The 25,206-nt window shown below is 49.7% G+C and overlaps 1 long non-coding RNA gene across 1 annotated transcript; it reads left to right on the top strand.

Moving 5' to 3' along the window:
• Positions 1 to 3,574: 3,574 nt before the first annotated feature.
• LOC135282019 (uncharacterized) lies at positions 3,575 to 8,792 on the top strand. Its single transcript, XR_010348382.1, has 2 exons — positions 3,575 to 3,683; positions 7,832 to 8,792. It is a non-coding gene; the product is annotated as an uncharacterized LOC135282019 (long non-coding RNA).
• The last annotated feature ends 16,414 nt before the right edge of the window (positions 8,793 to 25,206 follow it).

Raw genomic sequence — 25,206 nt, 5'->3', positions numbered from 1 at the left:
CTCTTGTTTGGGGTCTGATTTGGGAGAAGGAGGGGGTGGGGGGAGTTAAAGAGACCAGTTGCTGCCCACTGCTTTGACCAGTGAGGGATTCAACCCTTATTACCATTTTGTTTTTGTCCAGATTTGCAAGTAGGGCCCCCTGCATTCAAATCATCTCCCTCCATCCTTATTGTAAAGGACAGGCCTTAGTGGGCCCCCTTTGGATTGTCCTCCATTAACAATCCCTTCTTTTGTGGAGGTGTTTCTTTTTCTATTCACACACATCGCTGATGGTACTTCAGGCCCAGCTCTTAAAGAAACTGTTTGCAAAATTATACCTTTCCACACACTACTCCACAAGGAAGCGGGGAACTGTAGTTAGGAAAACATTATTGAAGCTTGTAATTTAATTAAAAATGTTAAAGCTGGCAAAGGGGAAGGGAGAGAGGGGAAAAAGAGCATAAGAGTGCAAAAAGCAGGAACCAGGTTTATTTTCTTTTTGAGCCCTGCACAGGCAGGGCTGGGGGTGCACACCCAGAGTGTGTCAGCCTGCACAGGGACACGGGCTGCCCACGGCTGTGTGTGTGTGCCACGCTCTGGGGCTAGGCACAGATGAGGCAGCCAGACACCCTTAAGCAAATGATGTTTTTAAAATGTGAATGCAAGCTCGGACATGCGTGGACAGAGCCCGAGGGGCACGGCTGTGCAGCGGGAGCCTGCAGCTGCCGGGTGCTCGGGGCAAAGCCCAGTGCTGGCTGGGGGGGGTTGCACGTTGCACCCTGTCAGCCTGCTCCTGAAAACCTCTCCCTTCACGAGTTTTGGCTGAAAGCGAGCTGGAGGAGCTGCATCCCTCTCAGCATCCTCACTCTCAGAAAGGCTCAGAAGCACGTCTGCAGCGAGGACGCCCTTGCTTTGGTTATTGTTGTTATCCCCGTCGCCAACAGATCTGTAAATGTTCAAAGAACAACACGACTTTAAAAAAAAATCATAATAATTCAGCTGGCGAAGCAGGGCAGAGCCTGACCTCCGGCTCCATGGATGAGTGCTTCGCTGGGACCCCTGCTGAGCCAATGTGGACCTTCAACATCAACTCAGAAATTGGTGTGATTTGCCTGGGAAACCAGCAGTCATAGAGCAACTGGCCTTGACAAGATGAAGAGGAAATGTATAGAAGACGTTTAATGGGTCGCAAAAGGGGGGGGGGGGGGGAGAAACTCAGCCTGGAGTGCTGCATTTTAGATGTCTGGAGGGGCCCTTCTGCAGGAAGGGAAGGAGCAGGGCTGGGGAGGGGAGACTTTTTCAGGTTGGGCTTCATTTCCCAGCCATCAGAAGCCGTCCGGGAACGCTCTGCCCTGCAAAAGGTTATTTCCCTGTCCCTGGCTGGGACTCAGGCCCGGGCTGGGCTTGCAATAAACCCGGTGATTTCTTTAATGTCAGTGAATAGCTGAAGGCAGCCCGGCTGGCGAGGCTTTGTACGTAGACGCACTGGGCTGGGATTATGCACGCCTAATCGCCTAATTTTCTTCGAGTGATCTGGATGCCGTACTCTTGGGCTGTGGAACATTTTATAAATAGCTGTGCTTGGAGTTAATATGATTTACTGGAGGAAGACCAGTTAAGCAATTCCCCACCTAAGTAGAGCAGTAATGAACAGGCTCTGGAGAAGATGCCTTCCCCACCGGCTCCGAGAGGGGGTGGGCAGGGAGGCAGGGATGCAGAGAGGTGATGTTTATTTGTGTGCGTGCACAGAGTGCCATTGATTTTTAATTGTATTAAAAGAATTGCAGTAGCCACAGGCTGCCTCTAGGACTGGACTTTTCCCTTAAATATGTGCAGAGAAGCTGTGGCCTCCCCCTCCTGCTAATGCTTGTACTACTGCAAAATCCCACTGTGGGAGCGAGCGGGGACAGCAGAGCCCTGCCCCACTGCACATCCCTTCCCCTTCCCTTTCCTTCCCTCATCCCTTTCTCCTCCCGTTTCTGAAGCCAAACCAAACCAGGAGGTCTCTCTGCTGCCCTGTTCCCCTTTTTCAGGAAACTCCACTCTCAGGGGGTGCCAGCAGAGCCAGGCTGAGCCCTGAGGGACAGAAGCATCACTTGGTTTGTCCTCTCCACCACGGAGGGGACAGTGGCCGCAGCCTTGGCCACAAGAGTCAGCAGTGCCTGGAAGCCCAGCGAGGCCACTTCTGAGCACAGTGACCCCCTGCCACCACCACTGAAGCCCTGAACCAAAACCACCAGGATCTCAGTGAGAATCCCAGTGGGGTCTCATGCGGGGACCTCTCCTCCCCTTTCCTGGGAAAAATACACCCTGAAACAATGTCCTGGAGCTTGGGAGAGCAGTGCTGGCATCAGGGCTGCTCCTTGGGGAAGAAGGGGGAGATCAGCAGCTTGAGATGATGAAAACAACGCTCTTCTCTTAGAAAATGTAAACAGGAGGAATACACAGGCTTCAAACCTTGGTGGTGTTGGTGTGGGGAAACTGTGTCCCAGGCTGGTCCTGGCTCTGTGCAGCAGCCAGCAGAGGCTGGAGATGGGGATAAAGTGCTCAGGCCTGAGCTCCCCAGCCCAGGCTGGCAGGGGCAGGGCAGGGGCAGCACTGGTTGGAGGCTCACTGGTTACATCCCATCTGAGAGGCAGGAGACACCTCTCCGTGTAGGGGCAGGAGAGGGCCCCCCATCCCTGCCAGAACAAACCCCACGCCCCAGTTGTGCCACCTCAGCAGGGAAGGAGTTCTGCACCCCCTGACACCAGCACAGGGGTGACCCCAGGCATGGGGGAGCCCCCCAGGGCAGCCCCTGGTCCCCCCACACCGGGGGGTGCCAGAGCCCACTCCCAAACCCACAGCACACAATAACCAGGACCCCACCACGCCCCCAGCACCTCCCCAGCCTCGGCTGTGCCTTCTCGAGGTGACCAGGAAAAATTAGGCTGGAAACTGTCCTGGTGATTGATCCGACCAAATAAACATCTCCAGGGAAAGGGGGGAAGGAAGAAAAAAGCCTTTCTGCAGCTTGGAGCCCGAGAGGGGAAGCAGGTAATTAGCTATGTGATGGAGCAATCCTCTCCTGCCGAGGAAATTCTTGACACCAGAATTCTGCCCCGAGAAACCAAGTGTGACCCAAGTGAGGACTTTTTTTTCCCCCTTCCCCTTTTTAAAATTAAGATCATTATATGTTTTTTAAATGTCAAGCCCAGGAAGAAGTGGCGGGGGTGGGGGTTGGGGAGCTGCGGGCATTCTTCACTTCAGAAGCTTGAATGTTTCAAAGTTGCTGCTGTGCTGTTAGCTGACGGCTATTGTGTGTGTTTAAGGCTGGGGGGGGGCCTGGGGAGGGGGCTCGGACCCCCCGTTGGTGTGGATTTGCTGTCCAAAGACCGTTAGAAAGAGGCAAGAATGAATGAGATTGAATGGAATTGTAATGCACAAGGCCCTCCTCCTTTCTCAAGGAGCTGGGAGGCCAGGAAAGCGAGTCGTGGGGAGAGCAGGCAGCTTTCCTCCACATAGCAAGAGGCTTTGCAAATCAGCAAATTGTATATTTCTAGGGGAAGAGGGGAGGGAGGGGGGTTATTTATTTTTTTTTATTACAGATCTGGAAAAAAAAAAATTTTAAAGCCCTGCAGCAGCAGCAAAGAAGACCAAAAGGAGACAGAGAGAGAAAAGAGAGAGAGGAGACTTGATAGAAAAATCTGATTCCCAAACCTCTTGTAAGTGTAATTACTTTCTAAGAAAATGAATTGCTTTCTAAGAAAGATAAAAAAATTGCAGAAGAATGTCTGAAATTATATCAGGGACCAAACTCTGCTGATGCCTTTCCTACACAGAGAGATTTCTGGGGCAGGAACCAGAGGCCTAGAACCCGCGAAACCTTTGTCTGGGACTCGAAAGAGATCTGGGCTTCATTTTAAGGAGATTTTGCTTTCTCCTGCAGGCTGTGGGTCAGCTCTGAGGCGATGCTCGGGCTGGCGACGGGGCAGCGGCCGCTCGGCACTGCTCGGGTGCCTGGGCCGCGTCCCGGTGGCTGCAGACAGACAAAGGCTGGTTATTATTGACTTATTCAGCAGAAACGAGGAGGGGGATGAGATTTTGGGGTGTTTTTTAGCGCTCTGCAGTGTGTGTGTGTGTGTGTGAGAGAGCACGTGTGTGGTGTCTGTGTGTGTGCGTGCGTGTCACGTTGTCCAGGACGGGGCTGAGCGCACGTTTTCCGCCGTTTGTTGTGCCGCAGTTGATTTGGGGTTCAGTCTTGTATATTTTTCTCATGTGGTCATCTATGCATGGTGGAGCAGGGGCTTGGAAATGGAAGGAAAGTGGAGGCATGTTGCTTGTCTCTGGGATTTCTTTGTTCGGGGAACAGTAGGTGGTAGGTTTAAAAAGGCAGAGAGCAACAGAGGAGGAGAAGAAGAAAGAAACGAAAAAGGGGGGAAAAAATGGCCCTTTACGAATCATCTGACTATTTTCTTCTGGGATGGAGAAACGCTGCATTAGAGATTAAGGAAGGGCTGTGCTTAAGACAAAATGTCTCACTGGAAGTGTTGGTAAAATAGCAGCCAAACCCAGCCTGCCTTTACAGCCTGGGATCAGGAAAAGGCTGCAGGGCCGCACGAGCCGGGGATGAGCTGGTGAGGGTATTTAATGGCAAACTTTAGAGGGGCTGAGCCGATGGTGGGCTTGTTTTAAAGGAGAAATAAACCCTGCAGCCAGCCTGCCGAGCAGCAGCGCTCCCCCCCCACCATATGACACCGCTCAGTCACTACCGCGGGGCTTCGCATTGACAGGAGGCTCAAAATACCCCAGCCCCGCTCCGCCGGGGGAGGGGAGAGCAAAATCAGCCCCTCGGGTTTTCGGGGAGCATTCGCGGGGGGACGGGGCAGGTGGAGCAGCGAGCGCTCGGGGACAGACAGACGGACAGAGCCAGCATCCCGCAGGGCCCTCCGGCCGGGTGCGGACCCATGGGGAAGGGCACGGGGCGAAACACCGCCTCGTGTTAGGCGAGAAACAACCCGGGGCTGTCCCGCGTGTCCCCCCAGGCTGACCCGGGCGCCGCCGCTGCGGCTCCGCGCCTTCAACACCATGGACAGCGAAGCGGGGCCGGGCCGGGCCGGGCCGGGGACAGGACGGGCACCGCCGGGCTGGCACCGGGGCACAGCGCAGGGGCCGGAGCAGAGGCACCGGGGGTCTCAGGGAGGCCGGGCCAGAGCCGGATAAGAGGCCAGAGACCGGGGTTTTGGTATGGGGGGGCTGTCCAGCCGCCCCCGCATCCCGAGCATCCCCAGAGCCCCTCGGCATCCTCCATCCCCGGCTCGGAGCGGCACTCTCGGGGCTGGGCGCGGATAGCGGGTCCGAGCCTCCCCCGGGGACAGGCCCCGTGCAAACCGTAAACCTGAGCGTTTCCCTCCGTGTTAATTTGTTTAGGTTGTTTTCTTTTAAATCGATAAAAGATTGAGAGCCTCGGTCTGGCGGAGTAAATAGGTCAATATGGAACAGGCTCTAAATAAGCAGATTTTTTTTTTTTTTTTAAGTTTCAGAAGATGAAAAGCGAAGGTAAAATTCCCTTTGCTGTGTAATGTCAAACGCTGATTGTCCCTGGTTTGTGCTTGTTATGAGCTGCAGCATTATAAAAGAGGAAGAGGAAAAGGCACACAAACAGGGACAGGGGCTCTCAATGCTGTTGCTGCCTTATAAATACGGCTCTTGAGTTTGGGAGGTGATATTTCACCTCCCTGCAGAGTATTTCAGCAGGCATCGGGGCCCACCAGTTTTTTACGAGCTGCTATTTGGAGGTGGCTTCCCCTTCGGAGCCTGGCCTGGCATGGCACGGCCATCAGTGAGGGAGACAACGGCCTCAAAACAATTGTTTTGCTCCAGCGGGGAAGGGAATAAATAGATCCCTCTTCCAGCGGTTGTTGCCCAGCTGTCCTGGAAATGCTCATAGTGCTGCGGCAGGGAGAGACTTCCAGCACTGGAGCAAGATACCTTCCATCAAAACAATTGTATCCTGCCTTCCCCCACCTTATACAGCCTTCCCACCATGAAGGAAAATGCCACAGTGTAGAGAAACACACCCAGGCAAATAAATCCTCACCTGAAAGCTCTGCCAGCGAGCAGGCACAGCACTGCTGGCCATAAAAGTTACTCTAGGTAGGGAATTAGGGCGTGTAGAGAGCCACAGACCTGCACATCCTGTCACAAAAATGAGTGTGAGTGTGCCTGTGTACAGTTTTTTTGGGGATGTGTGTGTTTGGAGTGGGAGGGATGGATAACTAACACTGACCAAGCAGGGTGCTTACCAAAAAATTAAACATATACAAGGCTTCCAAGCAAAGGGTCTACTAACTGGACATAGTCTGTTTGTTATTAAACACGATTTCTTTTCCCAGAGATTAAATTCGGTGGCCTGAGAGGAATAAATAAATCTCAGAGCCTATTCCCATTGTAGCAGCCGCCCTGTGATGAGGTCTGTAAGTTTAACCAACAAGAGCTGCAGCAAACCCATCTCTGCTTCCCAGCTCGCAAAATGGATGTGGTGGAAGGATGGAGTGAGGCACCAGCTAAACTGCAAGTGCAGGATGCCTGAGAGGGATGGGGAGAGGCGCCTGGATGCCACGGCATAGGTTAGAGTAGGTTGAGGGCAGCAAATCTGTACGTGCTTTCGGTGCTTTCCAGGGTGGAAGTTTTAGCTTAAAGGGGGAAAAAAATTTACTCTCTCCGTTTGTCACTTGGAAGTCAAACCCATTTCCTTCCAGGTCCTCGCTCCTGTGAATCTGAGCTCATGCAGCGTTAAGAAAAATCTAGCATTAAACCCCAAAATGTAAAATTCGTATTGTATATTTAAAGGGAGCCTCTTACTTTATATAACTCAGGACACATTGTCTCTTGTTGGAGAGAACGGGGGTGAAATCCTACACATTATTTAAAAAAAAAAAAAAGAAAAGAAAAAAAAAGAAAACACGTTTTAAAATTACATCCATGTCAGCTCTAAAGAAAATTATCGCTGATGTCTTTTTGAGCTTGGAAATATAACTGTAGGATTCAGCTTTCCCCTCCCCCTCTGCCCCTCCACCCCCTCCCTTCCCAACAAAAAAAAAAAAAAAAAAAAAAAAAAAAAAAAAAAAAAAAAAGGCAACAGAATATATAAAGCTCCTCTGATTAACAGTTTAGGTGCAGAACCCTATTTATAGGGCACACGTTCTCCTGTGCCGCCTCGATCCTCCAGCCCGGAGCAGTGCATTATTGATGCAGCTGCAAGTGCTCAAAGCTTAAACAATATTTTTTCCGAAAGCCCCAGCAGCCCGCCCGGGAGGAAGGTGGGGACGGGCTGGCGATGGAGTCCTGAATGTTACTCCTCCAGTTTCAAGGACATCTTGCTGATGAGGATTTGGTTAATGGAGGAGAACTTATGTCCTAGCGGTGACGTCATTGGGTCCCAATGTAATCCTCTTGTGCTGAACCCAATCAGCAGATGTGCTGAGAGCCGGGATGCGGAGAAGAAGCTCTAATCCCTTAGACTGGATGAGATCAGCTGAAACAGCCAGGACTAGACCCCAAACCCCTCTGCTAGGAAGATCAAGAGAAAAGGGATAAATTGAGAGAGACGCCTCATAACCCCTTTAAAGAGCTTCGGAGAAGAGAAGAGAAAGATGGGTGGTGCACCAAGTTCATCTTGCTTTTAAAGCCTAGCGGGAGCCTGGTTTTCACTCTGATGAGGTCCTTCTGCATTGTTCCAGGGCAGGAGGAGAAAAGAGGAAAAAAAAAAAAAAAGAGAGAGAGAGAAAAGGGGGGAAAAAAAGAGAGAGAAAAGAAAAGTCTGAAATTCAAAGATAATGAGAGACTAGGCGCCTTTCTTATTCATCTCCAGCTTGCCTACACAAAAACAAGCGTCCTGAGCCACGGGAGGGCGTTTGCACTGGATCTGAGCGAGGAGCGGAGTTTGTGCCGCCGGAGCCGCCGGGCGCCGCGTCCACGAGTGGGTAAATCCGCTACGAGCGGGGCTCCGGCTGTGAGCGCGGGGTGCGGGCGACAGTGGCGGGGAGCGACCGGCTTTATCGCTGACTTGGAACAGCATCAGGAATTTTTTCCTCCCCTTGTGCAAGCGACCTTAATGGGCTTGTGATTTTTTTTTGTTCTTTCTCTTTTTTTTTCCTTTTTTCCCCTTTTTTTTTCTCTTTTTCTTTATTGTTTTTTTTCCTCGCTTTTGGACAAAAAAGAGGGGAGCAAGGGGAGGGGGTGAGAATTTTTCAGACGCGCTATCTAGAGAGAGAAATCGTCCTAAATTCATAAGGCGACTCTAAGTCTGACGGCGATCAACGAAACCGTTTAATTGCTTTACCCCTTTTCAATCCCTCTCCATTTTGAATTTTATTTTTTTCATTTTTGCGTTGCTATTAATTTTTTAATGAAGCTATTATTATGCCAACCGCGGCGGAGCGGAGAGATGGGAAACGCATGCTTAACCTCCACCGGTTTCCCTTCAAGAGGAGAGAAATCGGCTCCTTTGCCTGGCCAGCAAAGACAAACACACGAGCGGGATTTTCGTTTCTCTCTGGGGAGGGAGCGGGGGTCCCCCGCATCCCCCGCATCCCCCGCCGGCTGCCCGGGGCTCGGACGGCGGCGGCCCGGCGTGGAGCGGAGAGCGGCTCCCGCAGTCCCCGGGACCGGGGGGGCTGTGAAGCATCTCCGGGCGCTTTGCCGCCGCTCCTGCCTCCTTGCCGGGACGCGCCGCACGGCGCCGGCAGCCGGAGGCTTGGTGCGAGATATCCTCGGCGCTACCGGCTCCGTTGTTATTATTATTATTAACAATATTATCATTATTACCATTATTATTATTGCTATTATTATCACCACCAGCCACATTTTTCCCGCTGGTGGGCCCGGAGCTCGGCATGTGTCCGTCTGTCCGCCCCGCCGCCCCCGGGGCCGCTCCGCGCCCGGCGCTCCGCATCAGCGGCTGGGAGGGGGTCCGGGGCACGCTGCCGACCCCGGCAGGGCGAGGAGCGGGGGGAAAAGGGCGGCAGCGGCTCCCGGCCGCCGCAAGGCAGCTCCTCCTCGCCGCCCTCCTCCGCTCCCCGCCGTCCCCGGCCCCGCCGCGCCCCCGCGGCCGCCCCGGCGGAGGGGGGCCCCGGGCGGCGGGGAGGGCGGCCGGCGGTCCCGGCGGGGTGGACCCTGCACTGACAGCCTCTCTCTCTCTCTTTCTCTCCCCCCCCGCTCTCTCCCGCAAGCCCCGCTCGCCGCCTGCCCTGCTCCGAGCGGGGACAGCCCGAGCCCCTCTCTGCGTGTTCACAGCGGACCTTGATTTATTGTCCATACAATTAAGGCACGCGGTGAATGCCAAGAGAGGAGCCTCACAGCTTCATTTTCATGGAAATTGGGGACATAAACCCTCTAATTACACTTAACAACAGCCACGGAGCGATCTATGGAGCATCCTCGGCCTTTTGACAAATAGGAGTAACAATGCGCCAGCGCCCGGCGGGGCAGCTGTCTCCTCGCATTAACGGGGGCACGGGGGGAGGCGGGGGGAGGCCCCGCTCCGGCCCCGCCGGGGCTTGCGGGGGCTCCCGGCGTACAAAGGGCAGCAGGAGCGGCAGGACAATGCGGGCAGAGCTGGGGGGGCCGCGGGCAGGGAGCGCTCCGAGGAGCGGGGCGTGGGCGGGGGGTGACGAGCGGCCCCTCGTTGCAGAGCGAGGGACCCCCTCCCCTCCCCTGCAAAGGGACACCCCCCTCTTCTCAGCCTCCACAATGCCGTTCAGAAGATCCCTGAAAAGACACCCCTCTGGGGGATTTTAGGAAGGGGGGCGCTTTTTGCTTCGTTTTTTTCAGTAGCTCTTTTTTGGTTTTATTTTTGCCGTTGCCCCTGCAATGCTCCTCAGTGGCATGGGGGCTCGGCTATGTGGCTCCTGCTGCTCTGCAGAGCTGCAAGACAGGTCCAGGGTCCTGTCATGTCCCTCTGAGCCCCTCTGCAACTCAACTATTCACAGGACTAAATGATGAGCCTGCTTTTTTCCAGAAGCAGGGCTGGCAAGGTGAGGGGCTGCAGCACTGCAGCCTCCCCAGTGCCACCTCGGGCCTGGCACTGCAGCCTGCAGGGTGGCACACGTCCCCTTTCGCAGTCTCCAGCGAGACTGCAGCAGCCCACACCACTTCTCAGGTTAGGCTTCAGACCTCAATAAATCTCTGTTGTAAGACTCGTGTATTCAACTTCCTAAAGACATAGCGAGCCCTAAGTCTGAGCTCGCTGAGGACTGTGCTTGGGCAAGGGAGGATTTGATTATTTGGCAGCAAAAGGCCACAGAGCCGGATTGAGCCGCACGCACCCAACTCTCTGTGTCCCCTCCCCGCTCCATCTCTGCTCCACTTTTGTCAGCATTGTGTCTGTCCAAGGAACCGAGGCCGTGGATGGCTCCATCCTCCATCCCTGCAGTGCTTGTGTGGGACACACGACCTTGTCTGCAGAGGAAATGTCAGTGGCAGAGCACCCGCCTGGCTTAGGAGGGGGGGAAAGGAAAACCTTCCCGTACTTTGTGGGATTACTTGATTTCAAGCTGGCCTGTGAAAAGCAGGGACTTTCAGGTAGGTCTCCTGGGGGCAGCAGGGTGAGGGAAAAGGCAGAGGACACAGGTCACAGAGGACAGGAGCGTGGTGTTGAGGCTGTTCTGCTGCAGGGGCATTGCACAACTGAGCAGTTGTGGATGGGTCATTCCTCCAAACCTGTCAGGAGGGAGTGAGGAAGCACCCAGTGCTCACAGGGCTCCATCAAGGGCTGCAGGCACCCATCCCTCTCCTGGACCTGATCCTGAGCGCTGCTCCAGCGAGGCCAGGAACCCTGTACCTGCAGCAGCTCATGGGGCAAGAGGCTGTGAGGTGCAGGATGGCCCAGCTTCATCAGGACGGCTCTAGGGGCACAGAGATCCTTAAAAGAAGCTGGACTGTTCCCCTCCCTCTTTCCCAAAAGATAAGCGCTGAGGTGTTGGAGACCTGCTTGCTCTCACGTCCATCGTGTGCTGCAATGTCACAGGACACTTTCTGACCTCATGTGCCCCCAGCATAAGCTGGGCTATGCGGTGAATGGATTCACTGATGTGGGATGGAAACACCCCATAATCTCTTCCACGCAGCCCTGTGGGGGCAGAGCTCCAGCCACAGGGCAGTTCTGCTCTTGAACGAGTTCTTGGCTCTTTGCAAAGCTGGTAGGGAGGAATAAGGACCCAAGTGCAGGGAGACAGATCCTGATAAACCCAAAGCTGACATTGAGAGAAGGGAGTGAGCCACTCCAAGGTAATCTGCAGTGCAGCAGGAAAGCTGCTGGCTTCCTCCAGGGGCCACCAAGAGGCCAAGGACGGCTCTGAAGGAATGCAGGTAACTGGTGGGAGCTGTGTGGGGCCCAGTGGAGCAGACTGGGCCTGGTCCCCAGACTGGGATTGAAAATCAAGATTGGCTGTGCCAAGATGGTGCAAGCCAGATGCTTATCCTGGACCAAATCTCTCTGCAGGTTTGCTGGGGAGGGTTTTGCACAGACTCTTCAGCAAACAGGACTGCCTCAATTCCCAAATATTCTCTCTCAGGCTTGCTGTGTGCGCCCTTCTTAGACAAGAGGGGATTTATTAAATTTGATCTTAGATGTAACCCTCTTCCCTCACACAAAGCCCCCTCCTGTGCTACCACACCTACTCCAGAGTGCCTGGCAGGTGCCATCCCCATCCCTGCTCTGTGCAGAGCCACAAACCCCCCCAAAGCTCTGGGGCCACCACGCCTCAAGGATCCCTGCCCGTGTCACCGGTGTGACACCCGGGGAGGCAGCAGGAGCAGGGAGGGCTGGCAGAGCAGCCAGCCGTGGTTCCGTGTTGCACATTCCCTGCTCCTATACTGACCCCTCTGTAGGTGAGTGAAGGCTCAGTCACCGGGGAGCAGAGAGCTTCTGCACAGAGAGCTCCGTGTGCCATGAACTCCCCCCTGGCCTTCTCCATCGTCAGCTGCTCAGTGTGCAGTCACAGGTCCCTCGAGGATATGGTCCCACTTCAGTGCCAGCTCCTTAGCCGTGGTTGGTGGCGATCCTGCAGTGATTCCTGGTTGGCTCAGAGCCTCAGCTCTGCTGTGGTTCAGCTGGAGGCACCTCCTCCAGGAAGTCACACATCCCACAGGCTGCTCAGCTGAAAAAAGCCCCCAGAGCAGCACCATTAGTCACACAGCAAGGACAGCACTGCCACCAAGTCACCTCCAGTCACAGGCACCACCTCCTTGACATTCAGAAGGAGGATTTATCCAAGATCAGATATACTCCTGTGCCAGCTTTAGTCCAGTTTCCTGGTGGGAAAGCCTTGGGGAAAATATGAGCTGCAACAATGGGTCTGGATCAGGCCATTCTATGACAGAGTCACCACAGAGGAGAAATCATCATCTTATTCCTCTTGTACAGTTCCCCACACTCAGGAGTGACACAGTTTCCTCCCCACAGGGAAAAGCATGGCTGGAGCCAAGCTGGGGTGAGAAGGAAGTGTCACCTTCCACCCTGTAAGCACCTCTTGGTTGTAGATGTACACAAAGCACCAGTGTCCACACCCACATGACAGCTGCCCAGGGACATGACAACTGCTTTGCACAGGACAGGCTCATCCTGTGCAAGTCCTGACATCAGCCACTAAGGATTAAAAAACAGGTTTTTTTCTCCCAAATCACCACAGGGCAGATGGAGCTGCCTTGTCAGCCCCCTGTGTGTGCCAGTGGATTTCAGCTGCATTAAGAAATACAGGCACCACTTGTAAATAGAATCAGAAGAAACCAGCCTGGGCAGTGGCCTGACTTTTGATGACATGAGGGTAAACCTAAGAAAGAAAGAGGGTAAGAGTGAAGTGCATGAAAGGCTGCTGCAAGGAGAGGGCACCAGACAGTTTCCATGGCTGTGTGGGTAGGAGCAGGCCCAACCTGCAGCAAGAATGATTCAGGTAGTAGGAAAATTCCTTCTGGTGGAAAGGATAGAGGAGCAATGGAACAGCCTGAGAAGGAGAAATTCCTGCCCAGGGAAGAAAGTGGGAAAGCACCTAGCAGGAGTCCCAAGGTAGCACTGGTCCCTCCAGCCTTAAAGTGCCACAAGCAGAAGGGGACACCACACATCTGTTTCTCCTGAAAATATGGCAGAGCCCCCAAACATCTGGATTTTCCTAAACCCAGAGGGTTCATCTGTGTCTCCACAGAGACCAGAAAGGTGCCACTGCTCAAGTGACAATAAAAGAGTGCAGTGTCTGGTCCTCAAACAAAAACAATGTTGAGGCATTACAACACAAGTGGTCAAATTCAAGCATCATTTTTTCCTATATAAAAATATAGGAATTGGATGTATCTTCATCAGTCCTATTAGATAATCCTATTTGGGATTATATGGTTTGTCCCAAGCCAGCTCAAAACCAATTGAGAGCATTACCAAGGTATAATACCCTCAGGTGACATCCCAGAGGGATGGACATTTTTCTGTCACCTCCTAATAGCTCCCTTTCAAATGACTGCACACCTTTCTGGGTACATTTGCAGAAACACAGGAAAACATCGATATTCTGATATGTGTAGGATTATATATCTATTATACAGGTGCATCTGAAAATAGATATTTATATATATTTTTATATATATTAATATACATATTATATATAATATATATTAATATTACATTGATATATAACATATATTCTATATAATATATTGAGATATATTATATAGAATATATATTAATATATAAATTATGCAGCTGTCTCTTTGTCCAGAGGACTTGCAAAGGGTTTCAAAGCACTCACTCAAGGACCCTGAACATGTCCTACCCTCAAGGGAAGAGGTGATTTCTTTATCCTGTCAGGACAATTCACCTCACCTGCAGCACAGCTTTCCCAGCCCGGCCTGCCCGAGTTTTGCCACCAGAAAGTGAGGGATGCTCAGCACAGCATCCTCCCTCCCTGCAGAGCTTCCCTGTATCTTACAGCTTTCCTGTGCTGTTGGTGGAGCTCCTCTGGGCCGGGGAGAGCGCAGGGATCGCTTTCCCATCCCGCTCTCACAATCTTCTCGGTAACCCCGCAGCTCCCCCGGCCCGAGCAGGCAGCGCCGCTTCCAACTTTTATCACCTGCAGCACAAAGGGACAGCCGAGAGAGAAGCGGCTCCTGCAGAACAGAGGGGACAAAAGCAGGACAAAGCCCCCGTGCTCCTGCAAAGGGCCGGGTGGCCGCAGGATGGCACCAGCGTCGCTTCTGCTGCGGGACAGCGGGGACACCGCGCCCGCCCCCCCGGTGGCGTTTGTGCCGCCGATGAACGATTCCGATCCTGCGCCTGCACACGCCCTGAGCCACCAGTTTGGTTTCATGACGGTGGCTTGAGTTGAATTTCATTCTGAATGGAGGAGGCGGCTCTGCCTCCCCCTGCCAGTCCAGCCCCGCTTCCTGCGGGGCCAGAGCCACCCTTTGCTCGGCATTTATGGAAAAAACAAAAAGGGATCTTCTGCTATATCAAAGGGTCTTCTTCTGCATGCTTTCACCCTCAGCACTTTGCCCATCGCCCCTGTGTGCCTCTGGCTTTGCGGCTCTGACACCCCCGTGCCTGGCAGCCCAGCCCGCTTCAGCCCGGGCCCACGCTGCTGTCCCGGGGCTGCTGGAAGGGAAGGGACCCCGTGCAGCCGTGGCAGCTGCTGGGCACACGGTGGCACTCGCTCTCCATCCCAGCACAGGCTGGGGAAGCGGCGGAGGATGCGGGATGCGAAGCGGGCGTGGAGCTGCTGTCAGAAGATGCGCGCTCGGCTCCTTCGCTGCATCCCCCGGGCCCTCTCTGGACCTTCCAGACACGATCTGCTCCTGCCCCCGCCCTTCCTCTCGCACGCAGCAGTTCTGGATGCCAGGGCTGCCCTGACACGGGATGCTGGCCAAGAGCTCGTGTCTGAAATGACAAGGCAGGGAGTGTGCAAGGAGCAAAGCCCTTCCTGCTGGTCTGCAAAGAAACCAGACCCCATAAAAAAAAAAAAAAAAAAAAAAAAAAAAAAAAAAAAAAAAACACCAAAAAAACCCAAAAAACCAACCAACCAACCAAACAAAAACTAACAAAAAAATCCCCAAAAAAACCCCAAGCAAACAAACAAACCCCCCCCCAAAAAACAAACCAAAACAAAACAACAACAAAAAACAAACAAACAAACAAAAAACCAACAAAAAAAACCCCACCCCAACCTTTCTCCCCATAAGGAAGGGAGAAGGTTACAGTTTGCACCTAAAAACTGGTTCTCCCTCCTTTCCCCAGGCCTCCCATCCCAGCTGAGGTCCACACATGCTCCTTCTCCATCCCCAGGGGCAGCAGAAGCCTCCTCTTCCCCAGCCTTGCCCCTCACAAGCTGACACAGCCTCCAGGGAGGATGGATGTGCTGCTCCTCAGCACCTCCCTGCACAGCAGTAACATCCAGCCTTCCCCCACCTCATTCCATACAATCTGGAGTGCCTTCCCATATGGAAATGCCAGCTGATTCAGAGGTTCATGTTTAGTGCAAAGCAGTGATCAAAGGCTTGCTTGCAGCTGCTGAGCCTGATTTGAGCTATTGCACAACACAAGAAGCTGCCTCCGAGCCCACCTTATCCCCAGCAGCATCTCCAAAGGAGGAGTGGTATTTAAATGAGCCCTGCAAAAAGAACTTAATGTGATGTGTCAAATCTCTTCCATTCAGATGGGGAAGAAAAAAGGCAGAAGCAAAGGAGAGGAGGAGGTGGTATGTGCACATGAGAGAATTTGTCAGGAGCTTGTATGTCAGATCACAAACAGAGGACTTTTATCCCATGCTTGGAAATGGGCAATTTCCATTTTAGAGGGGTTATTTGTAGGGTGGTACCCTCGTAAAAGACATCCTGCAGCAGGAGAGGTTGTGCAGTGTTCATGCCAAGGATGCCGGATCCAAGATGTAGGCTTGGAGCAAAAGGCACAAGGAGGTGACACCCAAGTACCTGCAAATAAATCAAAGCAGGGAGAAGGGAGGTGGAACTGGGATGGAGCAAAGCAGCACTGCAAACTGGCCAGTGGAAGCAGGAGGACATGGGGGCTGTTTTCCTGGGCTGCCTGGCAGTTTTCTGCTCTAAACCCTTCCCACCCAAGGCTCCCCATTTTCCCAGTGCAAGTGACAGCCAGCAAAGCCAGACATCTACACTGTGAAATCCTGGTGCAAAGCCTTACCACTGGAAACCTGTCATTCCACAGCTACACTCAGGTGCAGGCCCCAGAGACAGAAAAGCTTTTGGCACCGTTACAGGAAAAGATCTGCAAGTGCTGTAGGAAGTTACATCCCAATTAGCTTCACGTAAAGGTGGGGTAAGCATTACAAAGCATTTAAAAGATCAAATGCAAAAGCACAGCTTGAGTAATAGGGACCAAGGTGATTTCAGCAAGGAACAGTTGTGGTTAATCAGGTGGAGCTCTTTGAGGCTGGAACTGCTGCAGCAGCCAAAGGGGAGGGAACAGCCCAGCACAATTAGGTTTGCTGCATGCAGTGGACAGGGCTTTGCAAAAGAAGCTAATGACTGAGATGTGGAGTCCCAGAATAAGTGGATGTGCTGTGGCTTAATGCTCTGGAAATTGCCCAGAAACAAAGATGCAAGCAGGAAGGTATTAATGGAAGCCTTGTGTGTCAGAAGGAAATGATTCCAGGGATGCAGCAGTGCAGGCAGCTTGTCTGGAGCAGAACAAAAGGCAGTGAGGGAGGACAGAGTTTCCTAGGGCCCTCTGGCTGCATTTCAGTCCTGAACATCACATTCTGTGACCCCTCATACCCCAAATAAAAAATTCCCCCCTACATTTTTTTTTAACAGAGCTGCTGGGACTTTGCTTGTTTATATTTTTTTCCATTTTTTTTTCTCTAATAGTGTTTGATATTTTTTTATTTGTTTAGATTTTTTTTTGTTTGTTTGGCTGGTTTTTTTGGATTTTGGAGGTTTTTTTGAGGTTTTTTTTGAACAAAATCAGCGACTACTTTCAGAACAAACTGTTCCAGTAGCACCCACAGGCCCCATCAGTGTGGGGATGGAACAGTTGCATGGCTGTGATCACATCCTATACTTGGAAGGCCAAGCATGAGCTATGCCAGATGGTGCCAACTGGGAGTTACATTCCCCATATCCTTCCCTGCATTCTGCAGATCTGCAGAGAAATGGGAATGGCAGGTGAGGAACAGAAAAGCCTCATTTTGTACCCTTTAGCTTTGCTAAGAGCCTTGCAGTGCAATAATCTGACACATGTGGAAACAAATTCCAAGCAAGTGGCACCTAAGAACAATCTCAACTCCCAGGACTCAGCAACCTGGAGCAGGGACTTAAGAGAATATCCAACATGACTAAGACTGGAGCTGAGTTTTTAGCTCTAGTCCTTAATTCACTGCTTGGTTGTAATTCTCACAAGCCAGGCTGACTCTCAGCTTGAGCTACATCCCTGCAAAGACCCCAGTCTGAGAGGTTCCCACCTTGTGGGAGCCACATCTGGAAGTCAGAGCTGAGCATGGCATAAGCTCAGGAAGAGAAAACAAAGGGAAAAATATTCTTGACTCCTGAAGCACTCAGCCCACAGGGAACAGACACCCAGCCTGCCCTGAGAGCAGCAGAGCACACACAGGCTAAGGAGTCTGTTTGCCAGAGGAGGATGCAAAGCACTCTGAGGGGTCAGCACACTCATACAATTTATCACAAACCAGTTTATTTCCACTTCTCCACTCCACAGAACTCGGGGGACAATTTACCAACTACATCACATGACCTCAGAGTACCCACATATAAAACATATACATTTAAATTAATCCAAAGGCATCCTAAACATGCAGTTGGACCTGTGGAAAGAGCCAATGCCCTGCCCAGCTCTCTTAGGCTCATCTAACAGAGCTCTGCCTATGGCCACTGAAATGGCAGTGCTGTGAACTACAGCAGCAGCACCAAATTAGCACCATGGAGATGATCAGGATCTCTGCAGTTGGCTTCTTGGCATGAATTTGCTATTACATTTCCTCCAGCTTTGCTAATTCTGATCCTTTACCCTCCACTAGCTGTGCTAACTGTGCAGCCTGGGGTGAAGATCCAATCACTGAAATAAGGTATTTTGGGTTTTATAGTTAGAGTTCAATTAAAAAACAAAGTGTGGGCAGGATTATAATGGGGAAGGGAGCACTCTGTGACAGAGAGCCTGTAAGCCAGTGCTGCTTAGAGAAAAGGTAACACTGAATAAAACCCTTATCTTCCCAGCACTTTTACACTGTGAAAGAATTGTAGAGCTCCCCAAACCCATTGCTTTTTTATTTATTGGCAAGTTCTTGCAGGAAGGAGAACCCACCCTTGCAGAATCCCTTTTTTGGGCTGGAACCACCCAATGTGGGATGTGGGCAACTGGGCAGGCATCACACCAGACCAACTGTCTGACAAAAGCTGTGAAAAAGGGGTTGCTTTCCCTGGTTTGCATCTCTGAGAACAGTCTCTGATGTACACTGAGCCTTCCAGACCTCCTCCCTCCTCTGCTATTTCATTTCATTGTTAATCATCCCACTTTCCTCTTTGTTAGCATCATTAATACCTTTAATGCATTCTTACAAAAAGCACAATGAGATTGCCAGCTAGTGGAAATCAGCAGCATCTGGGGCTGTGCCAATTCCCTTCAGCTCAGACACGGTGATAGTTGCCACCTTCCCATTTGTGTGAAGAAAAAGCCATCACTATTTGTCCGTGCACGTCTCCTCCTGGAAGCAAATGCATTTATGTGTGTACATAAATGTAATATACACACTGATATACATGAAGCAGAAAAATCCCAGGGTTTTTTTCCAGAATGTAATTTATTTGAGAAACTAATGGCTTATTACATGCTCTTATTCTACTGAGGATGAAAAGTGCCTTGGAGAATGAAGTCTGAGAAAGCTGCAAAAGTAACTGCATTGGAAAGGATGACATTAGATCACAGAGAAAATCCATTTTAACTGTCCAGGACTCTGGGCCTGTGTTTGTACAACATTTCCTGTGGGCAGAGGTGTCAGAGTGGTACTGCCTATAAACCTCCTCTTCTCTGTGCTGTGACAGCTCCTGTAACTAATCCTTCAAACAGACTGAATGCTTGCTGCAGTCACCAGGCTAGAGATGCTCTGTGCCTCTGGACAAACCTCACCAGGCTGACTAATGGCACAGCTGGGATCCTGGGAATAATTCAAACACCACCTTTCCTGCTCCACGAGCCACAACTGAGGGATGCTGCAGCAGCCACAAGCCTCTCAGGAAAGCCCATGTGGGCTTCTCCCTGCAGGTGTGCTGGGGAAAATGATGACAGCACATACTGTGCACCACTTGTTTTCCCTCCCCTCCTGTCTTTTCATTTATCTCTAACACAACCACACCCTCACACGTTAAAAAACAAATAAGATCAAAAACCACAGGGTTGCTTTCACATTTGCCACCTTCTCTTCTCTTCTCTTCTCTTCTCTTCTCTTCTCTTCTCTTCTCTTCTCTTCTCTCCTCTCCTCTCCTCTCCTCTCCTCTCCTCTCCTCTCCTCTCCTCTCCTCTCCTCTCCTCTCCTCTCCTCTCCTCTCCTCTCCTCTCCTCTCCTCTCCTCTCCTCTCCTCTCCTCTCCTCTCCTCTCCTCTCCTCTCCTCTCCTCTCCTCTCCTCTCCTCTCCTCTCCTCTCCTCTCCTCTCCTCTCCTCTCCTCTCCTCTCCTCTCCTCTCTTCCTGCAGAATGAGCAGGGCTCTCTCATGCCCCACTTGCAGCACAGGCTTTTGGCTGCTGCTGACCTCCATGCTCAGAGTATTTCTGGGGGGAAACCTGCATCTGTTCCCTGACTGAAAAGCACAACTTCACAAATGCCTGGTATGTTTTTACTCACCCTCAGTGGTCCACTCACTTTGTGGAGCATCAGCCCATCAGAGGAGGAGAGAGGGAAAGGAGCTGTGGGTTTTCTGGAGTCCCAACACAGGTCACAGTCCCCAGAGCAGATGACAACTTTGAATGCTTCTAAGGATGGTTGTGCCTCACAACCCACTCTCATTTCACCAGGAGGCTTCTGGAATTCAACAAGAGGAACCTTTGTGCAATTTGTGATCTGCAGGTTCACATCCTTGCTTGTATTTATTATTTAAAATAAACTCTGATGGATAAATAATTTTTAAAAATCTGTCTAAAGATCACCCCATCTGGTCTTTTATTAATACCCTCCCTTTCATCTTCCATTATCATGTTCTTTGAAATAACTGAATTAGCAACTTGCAGTGTTTTCCCATCCTCAGCAAGGTCAGTAAGTTCAGGAAAAATCTGAAATTATACCTGGCTCATAAAATCACTCCTCCTCCCCACCTACTATTTTACTCACTACAGGGAGATTACATTTCCCATGGGGGCTCATTAGTGTTGCTCTTTCCTCAGCATCAGGAAATCTTTCAGAGTTGTCTTTACTCCCAGTTGATAAAAATTGCTCTTTATTTCTTCTCCCAGCTCACTGACCACGTCTCCCTGGTTCTGAAGTGGCATTTTCAGAAACACAAAGATTTTGGACCAAAAGACCCCACCATGCTTCTAACCTTGGTGCTGCTGCTGAGTGAATGAACGAGCTGTCAATTTCTGCAAATCAAGCATTTGGCCAAGGCACACTGAAAGATTGTTCTTTAATAGACTAACAGATTGAAACTAGGAATCCTTGCTCCTTGTCAGAGCAAACAAGGAATCGCTGCAGTTATGTTTCAGTTGTAATTTCTCTTTTACAAAAGTCAAATATATAAAACTGGAGGACACAAAGCAGCATTCTTTGCTTTCATTTTTGAAATGCTGCACACCAGTGATGCAACATGCAGCTACACCTCTGTAATTGCTTCTTTTGTTCCAAATTCCTGGTGGCTGATCTAGTGTTAGTGAAAAAAAAAAAGCATAGATCCCTGAACACTGTGAAATAAGCTAGCTCAGTTAGGCAGGTACTTCATATAAAGAACAGAAGTTGGGCAGGATTGTCTGCCCATCCAACTGCTGCCAGCAGCTCAATTTCAACACACAATTGGGTATTTTGATTCAAAGGGAGATCTCAAAGTGACACTGAGGACTGAAGTGGATAAAATATGTGAAAAATCTCAAAAATTTGCCAGTGGCTTAAGAAACAAAACCTGCTTTGATACCTCAGAATCTCATACTGTTCCAGAAATGGGGTTTTTACCAGTAACTGCTCCTTCCTGACACTCCCAGAGCTTCCATGCTCAGCCTTTTTGGCTCCTACTCCCTCTCTGAGCTACCTGTGGGGAAGTACAAAATACTTCTTCAAGGATTAAACCTGCACTCTTTAAACAAATGGTTCAAAACTCCTCAGCAGGGGCACAGTTTTGTTATCAGTCCTACCCTGCACCCTTCCAGCTTCTGTCCTACCCCAGTCCTGAGCAGCAGAGCTGGGGAGGATCTCAGATTTTGTGTATCTCAGGGCACCTTTCAGAGGGGCTTAGCACGAGTTAAAGGTTGGAACAGAGGTCTAGAAACTTCACAGATAGTTGCACTTAACAAATGTGAATTTTCATGCCAGGTAACAAATGTCACTGATGTATTTATGGAATACAGGCCAAAACATCAAAGCACCTTGTCTTTTCATCAAAGTGTTTTCAAGGACTCTGGGTAATCAGCTTTTTTACAAGTGGCCAAAAGCCTCTGCTGACAGTTTTTGATGTTACAAGCAGGAGCTTTTTGGAGACCTCTGAAGAGGTCTCCCCCCAGCAAATCAGACTATTTGTACTTAGACAAATGTATACTGTTGATATTTTACAAATTTGTATGAAACAGATTTATATTAGAAAAGGATTTTCATACACACGAAGAGTCTAAGAAAGCTGAACAGTCTCCACAAATCCCGAGACCTCCCAAAATCCATTATTTCCTGAATGGGCTGATTATCCACAAAGGGGGTAAAGAAGAAGCCATTCTCCACCAGTAAGTTTAACTCCAAACTTGCTAAATCCGGGCCCACTGCAGGGAATGTGCAGTCTTGAATTTAAAAGTGACTCTCCCTCCAGGTGTAGACAATGATCTGATTTGCTACTTCCGAGCCTAATGACTCCCAGCTCCCCAAAGTTTTATCAGAACTGACTAAATACTATCTCAGCAAAGTGCCTTCAGCTGCAAGAACCTGAATATTCCATTTCTCTGCCCTCAAGGGCTTTCAGCTGAAATGTGTTGTCACAAGAGAGCAGCAGCAGCAGGAGCAGTTCCTACTACATCAGGGGTTTCTAACTCAGGAGGGTTTGCAGAACACAACTTCCAGGGAGATGCTGGGCTATCCTAGAGACTGAAATGTTATCCCTCATCAAATCGCTCAAGTTAAAATTTGCAGGCCCACAGAGCAAAGCACAGAAAGCAAAGTAGATATAAATAATGAGAAAAGCTCCCTAATAATATCTGTATAAACCAATGTGTTCTTTACTGATAGAAATTATTTTCTTCTTATTCTCACATCCAGATGGTGAGGGGGGAAAAATATTTAAGGATGTTCCTTGCAATATGTATTACTGCCCAAGGCATTGCATTAATAATCCAAAAATACCTGGAGAATGTATATTTGGTAAAGCAAGTATTTACACCTCTTTCCCACTGTCTTCATTATTGAAACCACAGCAAAACACCAGATCCTACTGATTTAGCAGCAGTTGGACATTAGAAATGCATTTGGTGAAGACTTTACTGTCTGTCTGTTGTCATGGTAACATCCCAGGTAAAAATAATTTGAATAACTTATAAACAGACAGATGGCATAAAACCTCCTACGCTCTCCAAATTGAAGGATATTCAGTAAAAGACAGTGATGATGCCAGTTCCATGAAGTCCTGCATGTTGAAGAAGGCACATCTCCAAGGTCCTGCTCGTGCTGGCAGAAACTCACCTCAGAACGTGAACAAAAGGGAGATCAGGGATGCTACAGGAAACAAAACCAGGAGACACAAGTAAAGCCAGCACTCTTGTGTGCAGCATTTCCCAAGGGATTACAAAGGTGCCCTGAAATGATGGTCCTACATAAAACAAGAAAACTAATCCCATATTGTAGCAGGGAACAAAAGCTGTTCCTGGAATTGCTAAAGCCCTGCCCTGCTCATGCTCTGACAGGGAAATGAGAAACATCCCACACTGCACGTGCAAAGCAGCTCTGCATCTGCAATAGGCAATTTGAGAGCTTTTTTTAATCAGCACAAGCTTTCTGAAGACAGGAGAGCTGTGAAATTGATAATGTTCATACCCAAGACATTTCCCTTCACCCTCACATTAGGTCAAAGCACCAAGAGATGTGAAGTGGGAAGATGCTCTGTGGGAATGATGTCAGCTAAGGAACAGTCCATCGGGCTGAGCCACATTTCTTGTGAAATCCAAAATCTCCCTTTGCCAAGTCACATCCCAATTAAGTCATTTCAGCATTCTGAGTCAACTCTCTTAATTCTAAAAATAGGCTGAACAAGAGCTGTTCCTTCTCAAAGGAGCTGTGGACAGGGCGGGCTGCAGCCAAGGCAGTGATCACAGCCCCAGCTACACTTGCTCTGTTCTTGGGCAGGATCACAAATTCCAATTACAAACCTGCATTTTCCCTAAAATAGTGAACAGCTTTCTCCTGAAATCAGCAGATGCTGAGCACTGTTGTCAGCAAGAGCCAGAGCTTTTTCCAAGGGAAACAGATTGTTCAACATAAAGAATTCAAAGTAGCTGAGAGACCAGGAAAAGGAGCATTACATCAAAACACACCTCCCTCCATCAGATGTTTGTGCCTCGTTTTGCATTTATCTGCTATTTTAACTGAATTTCCCTTACTCCTCTCAGCCTCTTTTCTCAAGATGTGCAGAAGCCAGAAAAGGGCAGTAACATCACATCAGTTTTCTTTTGATAGTTTTGCGCTATCTCTGCCTACAAGGGTTTTTTATGGCCACATTTATTGGAATTTCCATCTTCTCTGGCCAAATAAAATCCCTGTTTTAAAGAGGAAAAGTAAAACACCCATGCTCTGTAGTGCTCTGTGGTGAGTCTAATGCTTAGAAAGAAATACTGCTCTCTTCTTCACTGAGATCTCACTAATACCCTTTGAGAAACTTCATAAATACCTTTAATTTCCTCAAAGAAATATCAAGTATTTTGTAAAGAAACACATCTTTGAATATATACAGCGGTGTAAACAGTGAAAGAAAAAAAGTAGAATTTTAAATTTTACATCCTCAATTTCCATCTCCCAGAAATGAGAAGTTAAAAAAAATCAGTCTGGCCTTATGAGTGCGATGTTATGGAAGAGAAGTAATCTTGAATTTCTGCTCTCACATCTCAGTGTAGGTTTAACTCCATCGTTTTCTCCACAAGTTCAAGTCACTTCCAGTGACAAACATAATCTCCATAAAGATTTAATTATTCAGTACTATTACTTTTGGTGTGACTACCTGCAAACAAATAGTTTTTTTCCCCTCATGCTGCATATTCACAGCTTCAGAGCAGTGCAGTTGGTGCTGCCATCACCAACCAGTAATTGAACCAGAGACATAATTTAACTTTTTAATCAGCATTTGGTGCTACCAGCTCCATTTGGCTTAGAAGTGAAAGGCAGCAGAGTTACTGTCACACCCAAACTCCAGAAACATCAAGCAAAGCAATTCATTTAAGGAGTGAGTTTAAGCACCAATTCCAAAAGAACACAGGAACATTCCTTTAGAACTATTACTTGGACTAAATAAAGAATAAGCAAGACTTGTGACATGAAGTTATTCTTCAATAGACACTGGAAGAATGTCTCTTCCCCCTCACAGTGAAATGTGAACTCCGTGAAACACAAAAAGTGACTCATCCCTTGGAATTGCAGTGGCAGGGGATTGAAAATCAGGACCAGCAGCCAGCACTGCAGTTATCTGAGCACCCAACGTGCTTGTGATGAACAGGATTATTTTACCCACTGTGAAATCTTCTCCCACCTCTCTGATAGGGCTGTACAACACTGCAGTGCCAGTAACAAATCTCCTATTACTGAAGCCGTTTTCTGTTGCCCACAAAGCCAGACAGCTGAAACACATCATCACTATAATAATGTCAAACCAGCTTCAGCTAAAGGCTCCCAATTATTTTTTTTTAGAAAACATTTGCCTGAAGTCTATTGGTATATCACAGCAGCGTGTTTAGGTCTGAAAAAAAAGTACTGAAATTGTATAACTAACTTTTCTCCTGAGGGTCCAGATGCAGCAGTTCTTTCTGGCTCTAGAATCATCAGTGAGTGTTCTGATGTAACA

This window comes from Passer domesticus, chromosome 16 (assembly GCF_036417665.1).
Source record: "Passer domesticus isolate bPasDom1 chromosome 16, bPasDom1.hap1, whole genome shotgun sequence".
Taxonomy (NCBI): Eukaryota; Metazoa; Chordata; class Aves; order Passeriformes; family Passeridae; genus Passer; species Passer domesticus.
The sequence above is the reverse complement of the archived record's forward strand: the minus strand, read 5'-3'. Positions and strand labels throughout refer to the sequence as shown.